The sequence below is a fragment of the Phacochoerus africanus genome, chromosome 16 (genome assembly GCF_016906955.1).
Source record: "Phacochoerus africanus isolate WHEZ1 chromosome 16, ROS_Pafr_v1, whole genome shotgun sequence".
In the NCBI taxonomy this organism is placed as follows: Eukaryota; Metazoa; Chordata; class Mammalia; order Artiodactyla; family Suidae; genus Phacochoerus; species Phacochoerus africanus.
The window spans coordinates 22,045,369-22,069,772 of NC_062559.1; the positions used below are offsets into that span (position 1 = coordinate 22,045,369).

General features: G+C 35.3%; 1 non-coding gene across 1 annotated transcript; it reads left to right on the forward strand.

The window, feature by feature from the left end:
- Nucleotides 1-24,078: 24,078 nt before the first annotated feature.
- Nucleotides 24,079-24,185, forward strand: LOC125117830 (U6 spliceosomal RNA). The gene has a single exon (XR_007132737.1). It is a non-coding gene; the product is annotated as a U6 spliceosomal RNA (small nuclear RNA).
- Nucleotides 24,186-24,404: the final 219 nt, after the last annotated feature.

Sequence of the window (24,404 nt, forward strand, 5' to 3'; positions counted from 1 at the left end):
TTAAAAGCATGCCTTGTAATGCATGCTAAATACAGATAAGACAGTGCTGGGTTTATGTTATGTGATGTCAAGTAAACATTTCAAATTACCTCTCTCCCTTTTTAGCTCAGTAATTTTGAACATATTTGAAGAAAGAGCAACAATGAAGTAAATAAACATCCTCGCAGTATACTGACCTCATGGCTAAGGTGAAACGCTCCAGCCCATCATTCCCTCATGTTAAGAAACTCCCCAGAGAGAGAGGTGGGGATTTGTAGTGTCATGTCATGCTATGCACAGAACACCACAATGAGTTATCTATGTAGTCATAACAGAAATAATCTAAGTACAGGCTATCTGCTGTTTTAAATATCTGTTTAAATGCATGATCTGACAATAGGCTGTGTTTTTCATATTAATCAATTTCTGGGTAATGATGAAAGATACCAGGAAAGCTGGTTTCCCTGCCTGAACCAGTTATTCTAAGAGAGAAATTATCATCATAATTTCTTTTTTTTTGTAAATGAGTTCTACAGCACTCCTTTCATCTTTTTACCCCAGAGATGAAACTATTAACCATCATCCTATTGCGTATTTTTTTAGCAACAGAAAATTTTACGCCTCTTCAATGAATAATTAAGAAAAATCAATTTCCTGTTTTGGTATTTCTTTTGAACAGAAAAGGAGGTTTTTAATTCATAAGTATGAATTCAGTTTTAATACATATATACACATAAGAAAATACACTGATCCAAGAAGCAATCACCCCAAAGAAACAAAAACAGAGATTGTAACCGAACCTTGTTCTTTTTGGTCTCCTTCTGTTAGAAGGACAGGCCCAGATTTCTACTGCATATACATTGTCCTTTTCTCTCTTTCTGGATCTCTTATTTCTGCCATGCTCTTTCTCTAACAAGCAAAGAGTGGCTTGGTGGAGAAGGTGCAGGACTAGAAAATAGTTGAGTTTAGGATTATACCGGACTAGGTTTTACACAGTAATAAAGAGAAGACCTTTTTTGTTTGCTCATTTATTGTTTTATATTTCTGTTTTATTTTTTAAGGGGAATGTGTACTTAATTTTCAAGTTAAGCATTCTGTTGCATTTTTATCAATTATAAATTGGTAATTTTTTCTTTCTCAAAGCCACTGTACATTATAGGGATAAATTCAATATTATATATAAGTTTCTGTTATTATTTCTTTTTATTGATTGATTTATTTTTTGATCCGTTGTCAGTTGGTCTCTGGAGGATTGAAAGGAAAACACAAAACACAGCAAAAGTAGTGTTTGCTACAGTCCCGTTACTAACTGAACCTAAGCTGAGCTTTTGGATTGCTATCTATCACAGTATCTCAAGAAAGCTGGAGAATAATAAAAATAAATCCTATAGATACAGAGCTCAGATCACAAAGATTTTATAGTTTATTCTTCATTACAGACGATCTTTCAATATATTTTTGAGTATATAGTCTTAATTTAGAAAAACAAATTCTTATTAAATTAGCCTTCATTTAGTTCATTCCTGGGCCTGAACGTGGGGATTTATTCTTAAAACTGTTTTCAACAGAACACTGTTCTGGCCCAATTTTTATTTGGCTGGTTACTCTAAAAGAGTGCCAAGTCTATTCTTATGCTTCTGTATTTTTTGTAGATGTGGCTTATTTGCATGAAAACAAGAATTAGTGGCATCCTATCTACAGCTTTTATGAATCCAAAGTTGAGTAGAAAATGAGCTGTTGGTTAATAGAGGGTGTTCTCATCTATATGAGGAGGCTATATGATGAAACTCTCAGAGATATGATATTTTCACATCTGGAAAGTAACAGGAAGAAAAAAATCAATTTCCCACTATTAACAGTCATACCTATTTTCCTGCAATGCAAAGCTCTATTTCTTCATTATTAACTTCTAAGGTAAAATTTACGTACATTGAAAATTACAGACTCTAATATACAATTTCAGAAGTTTTGTCAAATGCATCGACCCATGAATCTGATATTCCAACCATGTTATAAAACATATCCATCCTCCCAGAATATTCCCTACTGTCCCTTTCCAGCCAGTTGTACCCTCACTCTCACGGATAAACTAGTGTTCTGATTTCTAACACCACAGACTGGATTTTCCATGTTCTTGAAACTATTATATAAATAGGATAATAAACAATTCACTCTTCTGTGCCTGCCTCTTTTCACTCAATATAATATTTTTTGAGATCCATCTAGATTAATGTATATATCAGTAATTCATTCAATCTTTGTTCCAAGACTCCTAGGTGATTCTAATCTGTATTTCTATTTCTATAAAGTGAAATGCATAGATGCCAAGGGTATATACAAGTCAATGTGCTCATTTTTTTTTTAACAAATACATATTCCCATATAACTATCACCTAAATCAAAGATAAAGAACATTTCATCATCGCCAGTCCCTTTGGGTTTCTTTCTGACCACTCCCACCTCTTTCCACAGGAAAACACTGTTCTAATTTTCATCACTATAGACACATTCTGTCTGTTTTAGACTTCAAATAAAATCATATCATGTGAATTTTTAGTGTGTGGCTCATTTTGTTCAGAATAATATACTGTTGTGTGTTATTTCAAGATGATTGCCTTTAACTGATGAGTCGTGTTAGCACTGTTTGGATATACTAATGTGGTTTATTCATACTTCTGTTTGTGGACATTCTAGCTGCTTCTGGCTTCTGGCTACTATGAGCAAAGCTGCTCCAAGCCTATATGGATCCATCTTTTATTTGTCCATCTCTAATTCATGTGTGAGTCTAGTTCAATGAAACTGTCCAGGGCAATGGTACCTCCCTTCCTGCCTATACCCACACAACCCCACAGTCTCTACTTTGTAAGGCAGTGCATACTATCTTTTGATACACCTTTTAACAAAATAGGATTAGGTCATTTATACAAATTAAAAAGACTTTATGGAGTTCCTGTCGTGGCGCAGTGGTTAACGAATCCGACTAGGACCCACGAGGTCGTGGGTTCGGTCTCTGCGCTTGCTCAGTGGGTTAACGATCCGGCGTTGCCTTGAGCTGTGGTGTAGGTTGCAGACGCGGCTCGGATCCCGTGTTGCTGTAGCTCTGGCATAGGCCGGCAGCCACAGCTTCGATTAGACCCCTAGCCTGGGAACCTCCATATGCCGTGGGAACGGCCCAAGAAAGAGCAAAAAAAAAAAAAAGACTTTATGTATCTTGTCCAGATAATGACTCTGATTTTTCCTTCCAAATAAAATCACGCAGACATGGAAAGATGAATACTACATGCAAGGAAAGATCAATTCATGTTTCATTCTGTTCAGTTATTCATTTACTCAACTAGTGTTTATAATGTGCCAGCTTTAAGTGATATATTGGGCAAAAAGTTGAACTGGACTTCCAGAAATGTTAGTTTATAATAGAATATTATGCTCATATGACAACAACTAATTTTAAGTCAGAAAATTCAGTGGAAATAACAGCCACAAAGGCTGTTCAAGGACTGGTTAGCTGTGTTGCCTGATCATGCTTCTGTTTTTGAACACCCGGTTTAGTATTTTAGAGATATGTTTGTGGTAACGACATGCTCTCTTTTAAATGAATACCTCTATTTTTATTATTCAAACCAGTTGGAGTCTACTAACACCAAGCAATTTTTTTATTATATAGAACGTAGCAAGACAACTGGAAATGATCACCTCCTTCCACTGTAGCAAGAAGACACATTTTCCCTCCAATTTGAAAATGGGAATTCCATGACAAATGCTGTTTTGCTGAATCAAGGATGGTGGTTATAGTTAAGGACAGTGATACTTTAACAATAATTCCTCCAATTTACATGTCTGGCAAAGAGAACTGTAAGAGCACAGTGGCATTTTTCTAATTTTCTTTTGTCTTGTTTTGAATCTAACACTAATTCCTGACACAGATTTCTGGATGCTTTGTTTAAGCATGCAGTTATCCAGGACTTGAGTCAGAAGCTCTTTTCTCCTCCTGTGGCCTGACATCATGATTTCTTAGTGGATACAATATCATAATGCAATTATCAAATGAAGCATACTGATGACCCTATTTCTACAATACTCAACTCACTCTCTGCAAGGTCATTTTGTTAGAATTAGATGTGGCAAGTCTAGCAACATTCAGGTTACTGGCTGACATTCACTCAAGCCACAGTTTTCTCTTTGAATTCTTTTATATGAATATCTAGCTGCCATCCACAGCATCTGAGAGTTAAACACAATGGGATACAGCTATTTTAAATGTGTTTTAAAATCTTTTCATTAGCTATTGATGTCTTGGAAACTATTCACTTCTTTCCAATCTTATAGCATTTTTTCCTAAGGTCAGATTTACTTTAAAAAGCTTATAAAAGCATCAGACAAATGATTTCAAATATGAAAAGCAACCGAGATTCATAAAAATGAAGATTCCCCCACAAGGTATCTTTAGGAATTTTAAATCACTGCACTTTTTGACTATTCCTTCTGCCTTTCTTCAAAATTCTCAAAACTAGATCTACCATTAGTTGGAGAAACTGAAGATTATCTAAAATTAATGTATGTTTTTATCCTATATTTAATTAATCTAGATTTTTATCAAACATCTATAATGTGCCCAAATCTGAAATGGTCAAATAGTAGCTGGGTCCAGCCATGATGTTTTGAAGATTAAGAGTTAAGTCAATATCTGATCACTTGTGACGGAACATGATGGAGGATAATGTGAGGAAAAGAATGTGTGTGTGTGTGTGTGTGTGTGTGTGTGTGTATATGACTGATTGGGTCACTTTGCTGTATAGCAGAAGTTGACAAAACACTATAAATCAACAATTAAAAAATGAAAAATTTTTAAAAAGTCCAAATATTTTTGTTAATTGCATTTTATCAACCACCTAGTGTATATTTAATAGTTCTGCATTATTTAATTTTGACCTATTGCATTAATTACAGAAAGAAGGTCTACAGATTTCAAATATTTGCTTGGCACAAATTCTTTTATTTTTTTTGCTGCATGTCCATATATCAAGAAAATTTAATTTTTTTCTAGGGAGTAATGGTTTGGATTCTGACATTGGTGTCTTACTCATGGATATCACCTATTTTCATCTTTATAAATTTTACAACTGGCTTTGAAAGAACATCTGTCAGTATTTTTTAATACCTCAATCTTGAATTCACAATAATATTTTAATTATACAGCATGAGAACATTTAAAGATATGGGTTTGAGAGAATGGATGATGTGTATATGAAGAGAGAGAGGCACAATGAGAAAACAGTCTAAAGCAGAAAATTACTCAGGGGATACTGCTGCAGTATTTTGTATGATGTGACTGAGCAACCATGCAGGCAAACTTGGAAGCTATCACCATGTATTCCTTAATCTAAGTGCTAATGAAATTTTGTCATTTTGAATTCAATCAGAGATTAAAAATATGAAAAAAAAACCCACTCTGTACAGTTTAAAAAATTCCTGAAATGAATTTTGGGAGAATCCTATCTTGTGGCTTTTGAGGAATCATAAATCATTCTTTGTTCTCTCATGTTTTTAATGTAATTTGTCCCTTATAAATCACCATAGACCACAGAGCCTCATTCATAGGTGTAAAAGGCCACACATTCAACAGTGATCCAGGGGTTTGTATAAAATCAAGTTTTACCCACTGAATGCCACAGTCTTAGCACTCTCCCCTCCCCCTGCCACTCCATGAATATTCAGTAAGTGCAGCAAAGCTAAACACAGGAATTATTTCATAGTTAGAAAAAGGGGAAAATTATATTCTTCAACTTGTGTAATGTTAAAAGCTTAGGAAAGAACAAGAGGGTATGTAAGGATGTGGACAAAGAAAGGGTTTTTAAGCAGACTACTGCCGTCACTGTTCTCAACATGTAAATTAACTGTTATGTTAAAAATCTCTATTTAGTATACTACTTGATGTTTTAAAAGTAACTTTTCCCTAGTAAGGGTATTCTTTTATGAATTAATAACAAACTTTCTAAATTTTTACTATGGAAAATTAAAATGTATACAGAAGTAGTGAGTAAAGCAAAATAATCTCCTATGTAACCGTCACCAGTTTAAACAATTAGTATGAAATGGCCAATCTTATTTCATTGATATCCTACCCACTAAATACCCTGGAACATGGAAGCAAAGACCTGGTATAAATTAACTATAAATACTTCAGTGCTTATCTCTGAAAGGTAAGAATTCTTTTTAAGTAATACCAGATTCCTAAAAAAATAACAATAATCCATTAACATCATTAAATATTCAGTCAGTGTTGGCACGTCTCCAGTTGTCCTTTAAAAGGTTTTAGTTTGGTTTCATTGTTGGATTTGTAGTGTTTTGATCTACATAAGGTTCACATATTGTTGATTATATCTAACATTTAGATTCTCTTTCTTTCATTTGAGAATAAGTTAAATCATGAATCCATTCCTACTTCATAGTCCAGTGTATTTCCTTAGAACTTAAACATTGTGCAACTTTTTTTCTTCAATAGGAAAATTAACATTGAGAGGATACTAAGATATAATGTACCAAAACTCAGTATTATTAACAGCCTTTTGTTTATAGGAATACTAAAATTCGGGTCAGAATCCAGTTCTGTATTACAAATTATGTTTAACTTTCATAGCCTTCAGTCTCCTTTAATCTGGAATATTCTTTCTTTGTCTAAGTGGCTACTCAGTCACATCATACAAAACACTGCAGCAGTATCCCCTGAGTAATTTTCATGCTTTGGACTGTTTTTACATAGCCTCCCTCTTTCCATACAGGCACATCATACATACTCTCAAACCATATCTTTAAATGTTCTCAAGTTGTACAATTAAAATGCCATTGTGAATTAGAGATTATTAAAAAAAAAAAAAACCTGTAAGCTGCCAATGCAGTAAATTTCTCTGAAGGTGCCACAATCTACTATCTATGTTAATCAATGGAATACTCTTGCACCTTGTGAAAATGTCATTACTCCATTACTGCAAGGCACCAGAATTCTGAGATGTGCTGAAGGCCTGTTAATGTATTCACTGACATTCACATAAAGATACAAGTGATTATTTTTCTGTACTCCAAACTGGATAAATATATTTGATACACTCTCAAGTTGAACCTTCCTTAGTGTCACTTTCAACTCTTGTTTTTTATACGTTCTTCCCACTTACCCAATGCTCATTCTATTGATTCCACTCTCCTTTGAGCCACATGATCTTGAGATGAAAATACAAATTTCAGTTGTTCCAACAAAATTCTCCTTTATCTGAGAACACAGTAGTTAAACACTTTCCAATTAATATAAGTATCATTTCCCCAATTACCTTAAGCAGGGGAATTGACGGAAAAATCTACATTAGAGGGCAGTAAAATTATGAAATTAATCAAGAGCCTAGGAACTCCCTTGTGCTGCAGCGGGTTAAGGATCTGGTGGTGCTAGAGCGGCTCAGGTTTAATTCCTCCTCCAGGAATTTCCACGTGCCGCGGTGCAACCAAAAGAAAAAGAAAAGCCTAACATCTAGAAGTACTTTGGGCAGTGAAAGAGTAGGCAATGACATATGTCTTGACATCACAGACACATTACAGACCTGAGTATAAAATCCACTGACATTCAAATAGCATTTAAGAACTTACTCATTCACTATGGCCAAAGTATTTTACCCTAGCATTCAAAATACAGTTGAAGCACATCATAAAGTCTGTGGTTAACACAACATATCAGGGAGTGACCAGAAATTCTAAATGCATGATAAAAGCATACATATGGATATAAATGTAATAATGTGACAGTGTCATCCTTTGATATAAATATAAGCACTGTCCATCACCAAGTGCTGTAAATAGTTCCATTTTCTAAATTTGTCCACCAAGTATATTAAACATCAACTAGAACTCTATTCCACACTTTAATGAAGATGTTAGTAATTTTCAAGTAAATTATAGTAAATATATCATAAGTAGGACAATTATATATTATATAGATAATTATATGCAATTAAATTAAAATGGGTAATTATTTATTTACCAGTTTGGTTTTTTCCCCCAAAATGCTAGGAACTCAGTTTATTGAGGAACCTGAATATTTCCAGGGCTTGTTTATCTGATTTACTGCTTTTACTCAATGTTTCCATTAAATTAATTTAGACTGAAGAGGGTATAAAAACCTGAGAATGTATAACCACATATATTGATACCTGATTTAGAATTTTATCATATTGAAGCAAATAATTATTCTCACAATAAAAAAATACAACTTCATTATGCATTCTCTGAAATTATACTCTCTATTTGAAAGCAGAGCGAGAAAGTTTACCAAGGTATCTCTTTGACAGCTGAATGCCAGAAACTAAGTAAAAGGTTTTTCTCCAAAGATACAAAAGAAAGCATTCCAAGTTTCTCTATCAAACAAGTAAAGAGCAGGAGTTCCCTTCGTGGCTCAGCTGTTAAGGAACCCAGCTAGGATCCATGAGGATGCAGGTTTGATCCCTGCCCTCACTCAGTGAGTTAAGGATCCAGGGTTGCCTTGAGCTGCAGTGTAGGTTGTAGATGTGGCTCAGATCCTGCCCTGCTATGGCTGTGGCATAGCTCTGATTGGACCCCAGCCTGGGAACTTCCATATGCCATGGATGCAGCACTAAAAAGATAAAAAAAAAAAAAAGTAAAGAGGGTTTTGAAAACAATTCTATCTGACAGCTTGACTTTCTTTACTGACTATCATTATAGTCTTGCTGCTGGAGGCTCTTGCTAAGCTGCCTTTTGGGACATTTTCTGAAATATGGTATATGGGAAAAAGCCATCCTAATCTAAGATTATACAAAATGTCTCCTTGAATTCTTGGTGACTACCAACAGATGAGACTTTTCCTTGTGTGATTACTGCTGGGGCACCAGTGCTGACTTGCACAAGTTCAAAAGATACAAAGAAAATTATTGAAGCAAGTCTAGCTATTTACGTTAGAGGCTTCAGTTCCCTTCAGAATATGGATTTTTATGTTTCTCACTTGAGGGGTATATACAGATAATCCTTAAGAGAGGTCTGACTCAAACAAGGGTTATAGATGTATTCTTATTTTCTATACGCAAATAATCTATCTCTTTTCCCTTATTTTGACATTCGCTACAGGATCTTATTTTTTTTTACTTTAGAAGAATTACACTTTGGAGACTGAATTATTCCAGTAATATATTTGTAATCACTGTACTTCTGTAGTGAATGCAGGAGTCCACCTTGTGTTTAGTTGCTGGGACCAAATTTTAAATAGGTATGAGATATACAGTGAAAGATAAATATTTCATCCTATCTATGATTAAATATAATCCTTTAAAGTAGATAATGTATCATTAATTGTTAAGTATAAATAAAAGGAAAAATATATAGCAACAAAAATATACCAATGTGTAATACACATATAAACCTCAGCTTTTATAAATTTTCAATCTTAGCACAGTGACTCAAATTCATTCTTTTCCCTTCTTTTCCTTCCTTTTCCCTTTCTGTTACATACATCTTCCTTTATTTCACTTTTTTTTTCTTACACTGCTTCAAGCAGCCAAATAGACTAAGAGTGAGGTATGAGTTCCATGTAGGTTTATACTTCATTTAAATACGTCCTAAGACAGTTCCAATAGCAAAGTATGTGTCTGTGATGTTACAGATTTTAGGATGTTTTCTAGTACTTCCTTTAGTCCTCTATACAGTTAGTGTGTGTGTGTTTAATTATATATCGATGTATGCAGAAATGATATTAAACATATTTAATGAGAAAAGACTATTTATAAGCAGTACATAAATATTTGAGTAGTTACTTCCTCTAAAAACCATAACAATAACTATATTAAAGAGAATTCTGACAATTTGCTTTTATTTTCTACTTATCTCAATAAATCAATTTTTTTCCAATTAAGATGAGTGTATTCAGGAAAATAAGTTTCTAATGAACACAAAACTTTTTCTTTTTTTGTAGTGGATGTCTTATCTTTATTTCACTCTGAAATCCAGACTCTATATTATGGTATATGTCTTAAATACATAAATGACATTTGTTTTAATCATTTCTATCCATCACTGAGAAGAAGGCTGAAGAAAATTTGACTCAAAATTATAAATCTTCAGTTTAGATAAAAAATATAAGAATGGATTCACATGAATATAAAATAAAAATATAAGGGAATTTTAAACTAAATTGAACATGAATTAAAGCACGTTGTTTTCATCATTTTCATATTTAATTTTTATCAAACTAGTGCTCATACTTCAAAACCAATCTGAATGTCTATTCTCTTCAGTATGGGAGCCTAAATTCTATGCAACAAGAAAATTCAGGCATTTTATAGAAACTATAAGAAACTCATAAATTTGGTTAGATTTTAGTATCATTAGATAAAATGGATTTATTAATAATATATTACTTTACAAAAATATTTATTTATAATGTAAGTTGAGAAGTATGAATAAATTAACCATTAAATATCTTTATACAGTTTCAGTACATATAAGGCATGAGCTATAAGAAATATAAAGTAAATCAGCAACATTTCACATCATACTTGATGAATTTAAAATATATAGCTAGGGAGTTCCTGTCAAGGCTCAGTGGTTAATGAATCCAACTAGGAACCATGAGTTTGTGGGTTCGATCTCTGGCCTTGCTCAGTGGGTTAAGGATCCGGCGTTGCCCTGAGCTGTGGCGTAGGTTACAGATGTGGCTCGGATCCCGCGTTGCTGTGGCTCTGGCGTAGGCTGGCGGCTACAGTTCGGATTCAACCCCTAGCCTGGGAACTTTCATGTGCTGTGGTAGCAGCCCAAGAAATGGCAAAAATACAAAAAAAATTTAAAAAAATAAATAAAATATACAGCTAAAATGGAGAGAAATATATAAAATCACAGAGCATGTGAATAGCTTAAAAAACCAAATTCCTTTAGAAATATTAAAAAAATGTACATATTAGGTCACAAAGAAAATCTCAATAATTAGAAAAATCAACATTATGTTGGCCATATTTTGACCAAAAGACTAGAAATATTTTTTCTTGCTTTTTTTAGTGTCGCTGCTGGCCTACACCACAGACACAGCAATGCAGGATCCGAGCTGACATCTGTGACCCATACCACAGCTCATAGCAATGCCAGATCCTTAACCCACTGAATGAGGCCAGGGATTGAACCTGCATCCTCATGGATACTAGTCAGATTCATTTCCACTGTTCCATGACAGGAATTCCCTAGAAAATGTATTAGGTGGTAGTTCAAAGGCCATCATTTAAGTGAACAATAAGTAAAAGACACAGAACACTGTTCCAGGTAACTTGTGGGTTATAAAAACAAAAAAGACCTGAAATTATAAATCACTTAGAAATGTAAGATAAGAAGCTAGGTTACGGGGCTGAAGAGGTTGTAGTGATTTAAAGAGAGTCACAAATGCTTTGACATTCTTCCAACAAGAGGTAGAGTTTACAAATCTGACTCATCTGATTCGTATTTCTCTAATAATCAGTGATATTGAGTATACTATGAGGTACCACCTCACACTAGTCAGAATGGCCATCATTATTAAGTCCCCAAAGAACAAGTGCTGGAGAGGGCTTGGAGAAAATGGAACCCTCTAGCACTGCTGGTGGGAATGTAAGTAGGTACGACCACTATGGAAAACAGTATGGAGACACCTCAGAAAACTGTACACAGAACTACCATATGACCCAGCAATCCTTCCTTTGGGCATATATTTGGACAAAACTTTCCTTGAAAAAGACATATGCACCCATTATGTTCATTGCAGCACTATTCACAATAGCCAAGACATAGAAACAACCTAAATGTGCATCAACAGATGAATGGATTAAGAAGATGTATATACACACAATGGAATACTACTCATCCATAAAGAAGAACAAAATAATGCCATTTGCAGCAACATGGATGGAACTAGGGACTCTTACCCTAAGTGACATTAGAAAGAAAAAGACAAGAGATTAAGCCCTTGTCGGTTGCATCATTTGAAACTGTTTTCTCCCATTCTGTAAGTTGTCTTTTTGTTTTCTTTTTGGTTTCCTTTGCTGTGCAAAAGCTTTTCAGTTTGATGAGATCCCATGGGTTTATTTTTGCTCTAATTTCTATTGCTTTGGGAGACTGACCTGAGAAAATATTCATGAGGTTGATGTCAGAGAGTGTTTTGCCTATGTTTTCTTCTAGGAGTTTGATGGTGTCCTGTCGTATATTGAAGTCTTTCAACCATTTTGAGTTTATTTTTGTGCATGGTGTGAGGGTGTGTTCTAGTTTCATTGCTTTGCATGCAGCTGTCCAAGTTTCCCAGCAATGCTTGCTGAATAGACTTTCTTTTTCCCATTTGATGTTCTTGCCTCCCTTGTCAAAGGTTAATTGACCATAGGTGTCAGGGTTTATTTCCGGGTTCTCTATTCTGTTCCATTGGTCTGTCTGTCTGTTCTGATACCAGTACCACACTGTTTTGATGATGGTGGCTTTGTAGTATTTCTTGAAGTCTGGGAGAGTTATGCCTCCTGCTTGGTTTTTGTTTCTCAGGATTGCTTTGGCGATTCTGGGTCTTTTGTGGTTCCATATAAATGTTTGGATTGTTTGTTCTAGTTCTGTGAAAAATGTCCTGGGTAATCTGATAGGGATTGCATTGAATCTGTAGATTGCTTTAGGTAGTATGGCCATTTTTACAATATTGATTTTCCCAATCCAGGAACATGGAATATGTTTCCATTTCTTTACATCTTCCTTGATTTCTTTGATTAAAGTTTTATAGTTCTCGGCATATAGGTCCTTTACCTCCTTGGTCAGGTGTATTCCGAGGTATTTGATGTTGTGAGGTGCAATTTTAAAAGGTATTATATTTTTGTATTCCTTTTCTAATATTTCATTGCTGGTATACAGAAATGCAACTGACTTCTGAATGTTAATCTTATATCCTGCTACTTTGCTGAATTTATTAATCAGTTCAAGGAGTTTTGGGGTTGAGTCCTTAGGGTTTTCTATGTATAGTATCATGTCATCTGCATACAGTGGCAGTTTAATCTCTTCTCTTCCTATATGGATGCCTTTTATTTCTTTTGTTTGTCTAATTGCTGTGGCTAGGACTTCCAAATCTGTGTTGAAGAGCAGTGGTGAGAGTGGGCATCCCTGTCTTGTTCCAGATTTGAGTGAGAAAGCTTTCAGTTTTTCCCCATTGAGGATTATATTTGCTGTGGGTTTATCATAAATGGTTTTGATTATATTCAGGAATGTTCCCTCTATACTCACTTTGGCGAGGGTCTTGATCATGAATGGATGTTGGACTTTGTCAAATGCTTTTTCTGCGTCTATTGAGATGATCATATGATTTTTGACTGTTTTTTTGGTTAATGTGGTGTATGCTGATTGATTTGCGTATGTTGAACCATCCTTGTGAACCTGGGATGAACCCAACCTGGTCATGGTGTATAATTTTTTTGGTATGTTGTTGGATTCGGCTGGCTAAGATTTTGTTGAGAATTTTTGCATCTATATTCATCAGTGATATTGGGTGATAGTGTCTCTGGGAGTATTCCTTCTTCTTCAACCTTTTGAAAGAGTTTAAGGAGGATGGGCACCAGTTCCTCTTTATATGTTTGATAAAATTCACCTGTGAAGCCATCTGGTCCTGAACTTTTATTTGCAGGGAGTGATTGTATGACCTCTTCAATTTCATTTCTAGTGATGGGTCTGTTCAGTTGGTCTGTTTCTACTTGATTCAGTTTTGGCAGGCTGTAAGATTCTAGAAAATTGTCCATTTCTTCCAGATTGTCAAACTTGTTGCCGTAGAGTTGTTCATAGTATTCTCTTATGGTTTTTTGTATTTCTGCTGTATCCATTGTGATTTCTCCTTTTTCATTTATAATTTTGGTTATTTGGGTTCTTTCTCTCCTCTTTTTAGTGAGTCTGGCCAGGGGTTTGTCGATTTTGTTCACCTTTTCAAAGAACCAGCTCTTGGTTTTATTAATTTTCTCTATTGTTTTTTTGAGTCTCTATTTTATTGATTTCTTCTTTGATCTTTATAATTTCCTTCCTTCTGCTGACTTTAGGTCTTTTTTGTTCTTCTTTTTCTAATTCGTTTAGGTGGAGGGTTAAGTTGTCCATTTGGGATCTTTCTTCTTTTTTGAGAAAGGCCTGTATTGCTATAAATTTCCCTCTGAGCACTGCTTTCGCAGCATCCCATAGATTTTGAGCAGTTGTGTCTTCATTATCATTTGTTTCAAGGTAGTTTTTAATTTCCTTCTTGATTTCCTCATTGACCCATTGGTTTTTTAGTAGCATGTTGTTTAGTCTCCATGCAGTAGGTTTTTTCTCTTTCCTTTTCCCATGGTTGATTTCTAATTTCATGGCATTGTGGTCAGAGAAGATACTTGAGATAATTTCTATGCTCCTAAATTTATTTAGGTTAGCTTTGTGTCCCAATATGTGGTCGATTCTTGAGAATGTTCCATGAGCATTTGAGAAGAATGTGTATTCTTCTTTTTTTGGATGTAGTGTCCTGAAGATATCAATGAAGTCTAACTTTTCTATTGTTTCCTTTAGGATGTCTGTTGCTTTATTGGTTTTCTGTCTAGAGGATCTGTCCATTGATGTGAGGGGGGTATTAAGGTCTCCTACTATGATTGCATTCTCATCAATATCTCCCTTTATGTCTGTTAATATTTGTTGTATATAAACAACTTATACAACCCAGCAGCAAAAAAGCCAATCAATCAATGGAAAAATGGGCAAAAGACCTGAATAGACTGTTCTACAACGAAGATATACAGATGGCCAGCAAACACATGAGAAAATGCTCAACATCGCTGATTATATGAGAAATGCAAATCAAAACTACCATGAGATATCACCTCACACCAGTCCCAATGGCCATTATTAATAAATCCACAAATAACAAGTGCTGGAGGGGCTGTGGAGAAAAGGGAACCCTCCTGCACTGTTGGTGGGAATGTAAACTGGTACAGCCACTATGGAGAACAGTTTGGAGATACCTTAGAAGTCTATACATAGAACTTCCATATGACCCTGCAATCCCACTCTTGGGCATCTATCTGGACAAAAGTCTCCTTAAAAGAGACACATGCACCCGCATGTTCATTGCAGCACTATTCACAATAGCCAGAACATGGAAAGAACCCAAATGTCCATCGACAGAGGATTGGATTCGGAAGAGGCGGTATATATACACAATGGAATCCTACTCAGCCATAAAAAAGAATGACATAATGCCATTTGCAGCAACATGGATGGAGCTAGAGAATCTCATCCTGAGTGAAATGAGCCAGGAAGACAAAAACAAATCCCATATGATATCACTCATAACTGGAATCTAATATCCAGCACAAATGAAAAAATCTCCTCAGAAAAGAAAATCATGGACTTGGAGAAGAGACTTGTGGCTGCCTGATGGGAGGGGGTGGGAGTGGGAGGTATCGGGAGCTTGGGCTTATCAGACACAACTTAGAATAGATTTACAAGGAGATCCTGCTGAATAGCATTGAGAACTTTGTCTAGATCCTCATATTGCAACAGAACAAAGGGTGGGGGGAAAAACGTAATTGTAATGTATACATGTAAGGATAACCTGACCCCCTTGCTGTACAGTGGGAAAATAAAAAAAAAGAAAGAAAGAAAAATACCATATTATATATCTTATATCTGGAATGTAATATATGGCACAAATAAACATTTCCAAAGAAAAGCAGCTCATGGACTTGGGAGAACAGAGTTGTGGTTGCCAAGAGGGAGGGGGAGGGAGTGGGATGGACTGGGAATCCGGGGTTAACAGACGCAAACTATTTGCCTTTGGAACGGATAAGCAATGAGATCCTGCTGTATAGCACTGGGAACTATATCTAGTCACTTGATGGAGCATGATGGAGGATAATGTGAGAAAAAGAACATATATATGTATTTGTGACTGGGTCACTTTGCTGTACAGTAGAAGACTGACACAACACTGTAAACCAATAATAATGGAAAAAATAAAAATCATTAAAAAAAATCTGACTCATCTGACCAATACAATACTATAAAAGTGAAGCTGTGCCAATCTGACATTTTTACTTCCCATTACTTGGAACTTTCTCCGTTGGGGAGGCCAAGACTCACAACCTTAGACTACCATGATGGTAGAAACCCAAACACACAAAGAGACTGTGGAGGATAAGAAGCCAAGTGAAAAGAGAGAGACACTAAGGTGTCAGTCATATGAAGTACAGAAGCTATTTCAGAAGATGATCCTAGTGCTGAGCCCTTACTAAATTTCTGGCCAACAAAAACATAGCTAAAATAAATGGTTGTTTTAAGTCACTAAGTTTAAAGGGCAGAAAGGCTTGAAGCAAAAATGTTTGCTGTAAATAAATTTACTAGAAAATAAGAAATATTCAAAATAAATGAACTTATGATCCAGGTCAGGAAGGGATTTTCTTAAAAACACACTCAAAACATTTAATAAAAATAAGACAGAAAGCATGTGAAACAAAAAAAACCTTTTTTTTTTCTTTTTACAGATGCACCTGTGGCATGCGGGAGTTCCCAGGCTATGGGTCAAATTGGAGCTGCAGCTGAGGGCTATAACTCAGTCATGGCAACACCAGATCAGAACTGTATATATGACCTACGCTGCAGCGTATGGCAACACTGGATCTTTAACCCGCTGAGTAAGGGCAGGGATCAAACCTGCATCCTGGAGTTCCCGTCATGGTTAAGTGGAAACAAATCCGACTAGGAACCTTGAGGTTGCAGGTTTGATCCCTGGCCTCGTTCAGTGGGTTAGGGATCTGGCGTTGCCGTGAGCTGTGATGTAGGTCCCAGACGCGGCTGGGATCTGGTGTTGCTGTGGCTCCGGCATAGGAGGGCAGCTACAGCTCTGACCAGACCTCTAGCCTGGGAACCTCTCCATATGATGCAGGTGCGGCCCTAAAAGGACAAAAAGGCAAAAAACAAACAAAGCAAAAAACAAAAAACAACCTACATCCTCACAGGGACTATGTTGTATCCTTAACTTGCTGAGCCACATTGGGAACCCCAAAAATTAATGTTTTTTAATATTGAAACTAGTAGACAAAATTTAAAAGGGATTCCTTTAAAAAGCTGATAAAATAGACTAGATTGGCAAATCTACAGTAAATGAAAAGATATGACAGCTTTAGAAATGGTTTATCCCTAAATAGAATAAAAACACTTCTAAAGTAATTCTATTTATCATTCTTTGCAATAATTTTAAAACTACATTAATGTATTTTTATATTTTTAAAACATAAAAGGGAAAAGAAATAAAAATCTGAATAGCCAGTACACACACAAGAAATATAAAAGCATTCCTGATAACATAACAAACTCCTAAAATTGACTGAAATGGTAGAAATAAGCCAGCAGACACATACACCTACATATAAACACACACACACCTTAATACACTAGTGTAATTCTACAGTAATTAATAATTAATACTGAAGCATTGCCCATCAAGTAAACTATGTCATGGATTCTTACTATTGCATCATTAGTCAACACTGCACTACAAAGTCTAGTTATGTAATAAGAAATGGAAAAAAATGAAGATAACAAGAGATACAAGGTAAACAAGATAACAAAAAATAATGAAAACAAGAGGAAAAACAAAAACATGTAATAATTTGCATAAGATATGATTACTTAAAAAATTCCTAAGCGTTAAAAAGCAGCAAAATAAATACAGCAAATGAACATAACCTTAAACATGCAATAAATACTAAATTACAACAGAAATTATCATTAATAGTTATAATAATACTAATTATAATTTTAAATCCTAATTAAAATGCAAAAACTGACTAGATACTACATAAAATACACTAAATATGAAATATACAACAAAATTAGAATACTCCCTGTTAAATATATTGGTTCTTTAATTTATAAATACAGTATAATCCTATTCATCACAAAATTATCAAGTTCTAAACCTTATATAGTAGAAATAATGTAATAGAAGCATAGCCAAGAAATTTTCCAAAAGAATATTTATCAAATAGCAAGACTGTAAATATGTGATAATTTAATAAGCATAGAGAAAAAGGTAACAGTAAAATCAAAATGTTTTAATGTGACGCGATGTGAAAGAAGCATTAAACCCATTCAGAGTGTTCTGATGTTTCTAAAAACAACTTTATTATATCTTTTGAAGTTTTTGTGTCAATCTCTACCCATCAGCTTTGATCAAGCTCTACAGACTGCTTTCCAATCGCAATCCTCCAAATATGCCCTCATCTGTTCTCTCCCATTCAACTATATCAGGACTGCTACTTAAAAGGCATTACTGACAAAGGTCAGAAACCCAAATGATAGATGAAACAGCGATGTTTCAGTGTTACACTGCCAGCACTAAAATCATGAAGCAGCTGCAGCAAAATCAACTTTTGTATCAAAATGGGCTTTTGAAAAGGTTCTGCTTTATGGGAATAAAACATATTGCATGATACCTTGACTAATTTATAGCATTATTTTAAAGAAAACAACATTTTTAGTTATAGTTTGATAGGAATGATTTCCAAATGAAAAGTTGGACAGATGTTTATAGATGGTACTGGGCAGTGATTAAAGTTGTAGGCACCTACCAAAGGAATACTATGCTAGAAGCAAATAATTTGGAAGTAAAATATCTGCATTTTATAATTAGAACATCAGTCGAAGAGGTTAAATACACAAACTGTCACAGAAGCCTGCCCCTGCAGCAAGATGCACGTAAGCACACATACACATGCACGCACACACTTGGCATGCAGAAGTGGATGCACTAAAAGTGTAAATTAATTAATTTGGGAATTTTAGGTTTAATTATATTTAAAGAAGAATATTTATTTTATTTTAGAAACTTTAAGATGCTAACACAGGAATTCCCATGTGGTTCTGCAGGTTATTGATCTGGAATTGCAGTATGGATCACTGCTGTGGCATGGATTCAATCCCTGTCCCAAAAACTCCACATGCTGCACATGAAGCACACACACACACACACACACACACACACACACACACACACACACAAGAAACTAACGTAATTTATGAATTATTTTTTAAAATGATATGTGCCACAGTGCTTTAAAACTATGTTTAACCATTTACCCTCAGACTAGACACTGGAAAAGCTGACAAAAAGATGAAGAACAAAGATATGAAAGTGCCAAATGCCAAAGTCTGAAATAAAATCCTAGTTCTACAACTGATCCCTGGCTCTGTTTCTTCAACTATAAAATGGGTTCAGTAAAAACTGCTTCATAGGGCCCTGATGAGGATTAAAGACACTGATTTTTTAAGGACTTTGCTCAGTGCTTGGCCCAGGGTAAATACATAAAAAATTATGCCTAATATTATTAGGGACTTTTAAAAATTAGCCATATAGCTGAAATGATGTAAGTGCTTGTGTACAATTTTAAAGAGATTTAACATGCTTATTTTTTTTCAGAAAACAGCTTTATGAGTTGTTGGTAGTATTACAGCCTGCATATAAGGACAATGAAGTTTAGAGCAGTTGTAACTTGCCAAAGATCAAGCATCTGTTATGTGATGAAACTGTCATCTACTTATAGTTTACTGGTACAAAGCTCTTCTTCTTTCTACTCTATAACTTTCAAATATTCAGAAATTATGCAAGAAATCATATATACAATGGTATCCAAACAGTTGGGGATATATAACTTTATTGCGAGCTCTCCCAGACATCCTTTTCCATTTTTTATGTCCAATAATTATTAAATTTTATATATCCCATATAATGGATGGTATACTCTTTTATTCTTGAATGAATGTGACATTCTTTTTTAATCTGGTTTAAAATTCAGGTTTATAACAAATATACTTGGCTAAATATTGGCATATTTAATCAGTAGTCTAAATAATGTGCTCAACCAGCTCTAAAGCCAAAGAAAGCTTTGATTAAGTTTTATGGGGTGTTGAAAATTACAAATACAAATGACTTTGAAGATCATTTTATTTATTTTTGTCTTTTGTCCTTTTTTGTAGGGCCGCACCCGCAGCATATGAAGGTTTCCAGGCTAGGGGTCTAATCAGAGCTGTAGCCACCGGTTTATGCCAGAGCCACAGCAACACCAGATCCGAGCTGCCTCTGGGACCTACACCACTGCTCAAGGCAACGCTGGATCCTTAACTCACTGAGTGAGGCCAGGGATCAAACCTTCAACCTCATGGTTCCCAGTCAGATTCATTTCCACTGTGCCATGACAGGAACTCCTGAAGATCATTTTAAATTGTTCAAGCAAATTAAACATAAAACCATCCCGAAGGTAATTTGCAAGGTTTTCACATTTCTATGATTTAAATATTTTAAAATAAACAGGACTGACACAGGCTTTTAATAATATACCATGTAACAATCATTGACTAGTACTTTTGGAAACAGAGTTTTCTGATTTTCTAGTTTCTTGGGTTCACATATCCAAATATATAAACACACAAACTGTCTTTGTGGGAGCAGAGATAGTGATTTTGTTTGCAAAAATCTGGATTATTATTTCATGACCTTATTAGTTTAGATTAACAGGAATCATACAGAGGGCATGCAAAGTCAGTCAACAATTCTTCCTATACATGTATTCATATTCCCTTTGCAATGTGATTTGGCCACTCCTTCCTTCACTGAGAATAGGAATACATGTCTTAATCTCTTGAATGAGGAATGACTATATGATATCCTTTAGCCAATGGGATATTAGCAAACTTGATACAAGCGGAAGCTTGATGCAGATGCTTGAAGAGCACTCTTTTGATACTGCATTCTGAAGCCTAGGCTGTCCTACTGGAGAATGAGAGGCCATCTGCAGTAGAAGCAAATCATCTCACCTGAGCCAACCTGTCCCCTAAACCAACATGCCTTTTATGACCAGTCAAGCAAAGAAGTCATCCTAGAACATCTGGCTGCAGACAAACCAGCCCAGACTTGAAGAACTGCCCTGTTCACCCCCAGGATAGTGAGAGGTAATGAATGTGGTCTTTATTGTTTTGAGTCTCTAAGTTTGGGAACAGTTTTCAGGCAGTAAAAAACATATACACATATTTGGATTCGTTTTTACTATTCTAAGGCTTAAAGTATATGTTTAATATATGTTCATTATTTCATAATCATAGATTCTAGAATTGACAATTACCTGAGACATAATTCAACCTCAATCTTTTATCTTATTTCAGGAAAATAAGAGGTAGATTAATCAACCTGACAAAATTACAAATTCAGTAAGAAAAAAATAAAACCAAAATTCACATATTGTAATTTTTTGTTTGAAATTCTTTCTCCTATCCCATACTGTAAATCAACATTTAATTTCTGCAATCATTTTTCTTTGTCATTAAGAAGCAAAAGTATAGAGTATATGCATTAAGTCCCTAATTTTCCATTTTCACCCTTGTCTCCTAATCTACCACTTGTGATTTCTAAGACTATCAACAAAAACTCTGTAGAAATACACTATTCTATAGGAATTTCACCACACTTTCCTCATCTATAGATAGCTCTAGCCTTATGTAAGCAAATATGCTTTATGCTGATTAATGATATATTTGTCTCAAATAATATATACTTTTCCTTTGGTTCCTTAATTATATATATATTTTTCACATATGTAAACAAAGTATATAGAAAGGGTGAAAATAAAATGAATAATAAGATGGAGATAGACAATTAAATAAACCCAAAGAGGAGTTCCCATCATGACACAGTGGTTAACGACTCTGACTAGGAACCATGAGGTTGTGGGTTCGATCCCTGGCCTTGCTCAGTGGGTTAAGAATGCAGCGTTGCCGTGAGCTGTGGTGTAGGTCACAGACAAGGCTTAGATCCTGTGTTGCAGTGGCTGTGGCATAGGCTGGCGGCTACAGCTCTGATTAGACCCCTAGCCTGGGAACCTCCATGTGCCGCAGGAAGCGGCCCTAGTAAAGGCAAAAAAGACAATCAATCAATCAATCAATCCAATAAATCCAAAGATATTTTTCGTATAGTGGTGGTGATATATTTTACTTTTTCACTGCTATTAAAAGACTGGGCTCATATATTCACATTAGGCAATTTATGCAATAGCTTTGTCTAAACTCTTCTCAAGAGAGAAAACAATCTCTTTAAAATGTGTATATATGCGTCCCATAGTTTCTTCTAAGTCCATTTCATTCCAAGTTGATGTTCTAATCCTTGGGGTACACTTCAAAGCACCGTGATTTAATTCAGGGAGCAAAGAGATCTCAGAATGAGGAACTTAAGTGTTAAACCTCTGCTAATCCATTTATGAAAAGAAGACAATGCTAGATTTTCATGGTTAACTCAGCACCACACCTTTTAAGGCTAATTATTATATTTCCAAGAATCTTGTTTATTTTTCTAATTACCTTGCCCCAAAGAAGAGACTGTGTAAGATTTGGAAGGCAGATGAAAAGCAGAAACCACCGTTCTCTGGAAGGAGCAGAAGTTAGACTCCTAGGAAGACAAAGATTTACACAATTCCCTGGAAAGCTTGAGGGAATCCTCCCGAGCATTTCACTGTCAAATCTTCTAACCTGTGCTGCAGCCTCTCACACCTCTGGTTATTTCAACTTCACTCTATTAAGCTTTGCTTTAATTCAAAATATACAGAGTGGCTTCTATCTTCATGACCAACCTTGACTGATGTTGATTTTAATATGTGGAGAGAGGATGGGTCATAACAAAAAATTAAAATATGTTCTTTGGATTTTGGCAATAAAACTTTTACCAGAGGCTATAAAAATTATAACCTATATGTAGTAGTTATAAAATATCTGGAAAAAGCACACATCACACAATATACCTTAGGAAGCTTCAGCACTGAGCAGAGATTTGAAAGCATGAGCTATGTGCCATGATAGGTACAACCAAAGGAAGAGGAAGACAGAAAAGATCTGGTGAGTTTAAGGGCAGTGTAGAACAAATATAGAGTCTAGAAATACCAATGTTTTAAAATAAAGTGGTGGGACATTAAATCAAAGTGGGGGGGTAACACAGCTTCAGGATATATGGGAGGAAAATATCACATTGTGACTAAGCTGACTGACTATGGTTTCAGGGGGGCACTGGATGTACTTCTTCCCTTCATTCCAAACCTCAGTGAGATAGCAGCAGATATCACATGGGCACAGGCTGGTATTACTTATGCATTTTGACTCTCTTTATGTGTAACTGTCTTTGCCGTGAGATTACACTGAGGATAGACACCTCCCCTCCTTCATGATTCAAGAATGAAATATCATACAGAGCCAGCCTCACTGTCCCATAGCCTCCATGCCTAAAGCTGAGCTGTCCCTTTAAAGTGCAAACATGTGAGCTAGGAATGCATATTTATTGTTCCATGGTACTAAGATTTTCTCTGACTACATGTATAACATGAAGTGGTAAGAGCTAACTGATGGGATAAATCTGACAATGGAGTATTTTTATAGGTAGAAACTCCTCTAGGAAAAAGGAGGAGGAAGAAGGTCAAGATACACACACTTGGCTCTGAGCAAAGAGATTCTCAATGAAGGGATATTTGATAGATCAGATTCCTGTTCCAACTGTCACTCCCTGTAATACATTCTTACCTTTCAGTCTTGGAAATTTGTATTATTTCCATATCTGGATGAAATATATTTCCCCACCCCACCAAGTTGAATATGGCCAGTTTGTAAGGTGCAGGGAGAGATTTTTAAATTGCTTTTCTGGTTCGGTTTTCCCTCCTATTCTCTTACAATCTTAAATTAGAAGCATGTTCCATAGAAACCCCTGGATGCACAAAGCAGACCTGAACAAAATCAAAAGCTTGATACAAAGTTACTCTACCTGACCCACTTGGTCTACTATTAAGAAAAATAAACTTTTTCAAAACTGTCAATCTCTCATTATGGGTAGTTAATTATTCAGGAAAAAAAAACATGACAAATAAGGGAAGATATGATATTGAGAACAATATGCCCTGAGTAATCTGTATGGCCTATCTTTGGGTTAGGTATGCTAATACTGAATACCTGATAAAAAAATAAACAAGGAAGGCAAACCTGATTTGTGACCTAGTAAAACTGGTTAAAATAAAAGACTACTGAAGATGTATCACTGTGCTCACTGTGGCAGCACATATACTAAAATTGCAACAATATAGAGAAGATTAGCACGGCCCCTGTGCAAGGATGACGTGAAAATTAATGAAGCTTTCCATATTTTTGTTCAACACACCAACACCCATATTCAAGGGGTGCCAGAAGAAGAAAGAGAGAAAGGGACAGAAAAATATTCAAAGATATAATAGCTGAAAACTTTCCTAACATGGGAAAGAAACCACTCACTCAAATCCAGGGAGGGCAACAAGTACCATATAAAATAAACCAAAGGAAGAACACCCGAGACACATGTTAATCAAACTGACCAAAATTAAAGACAAAGA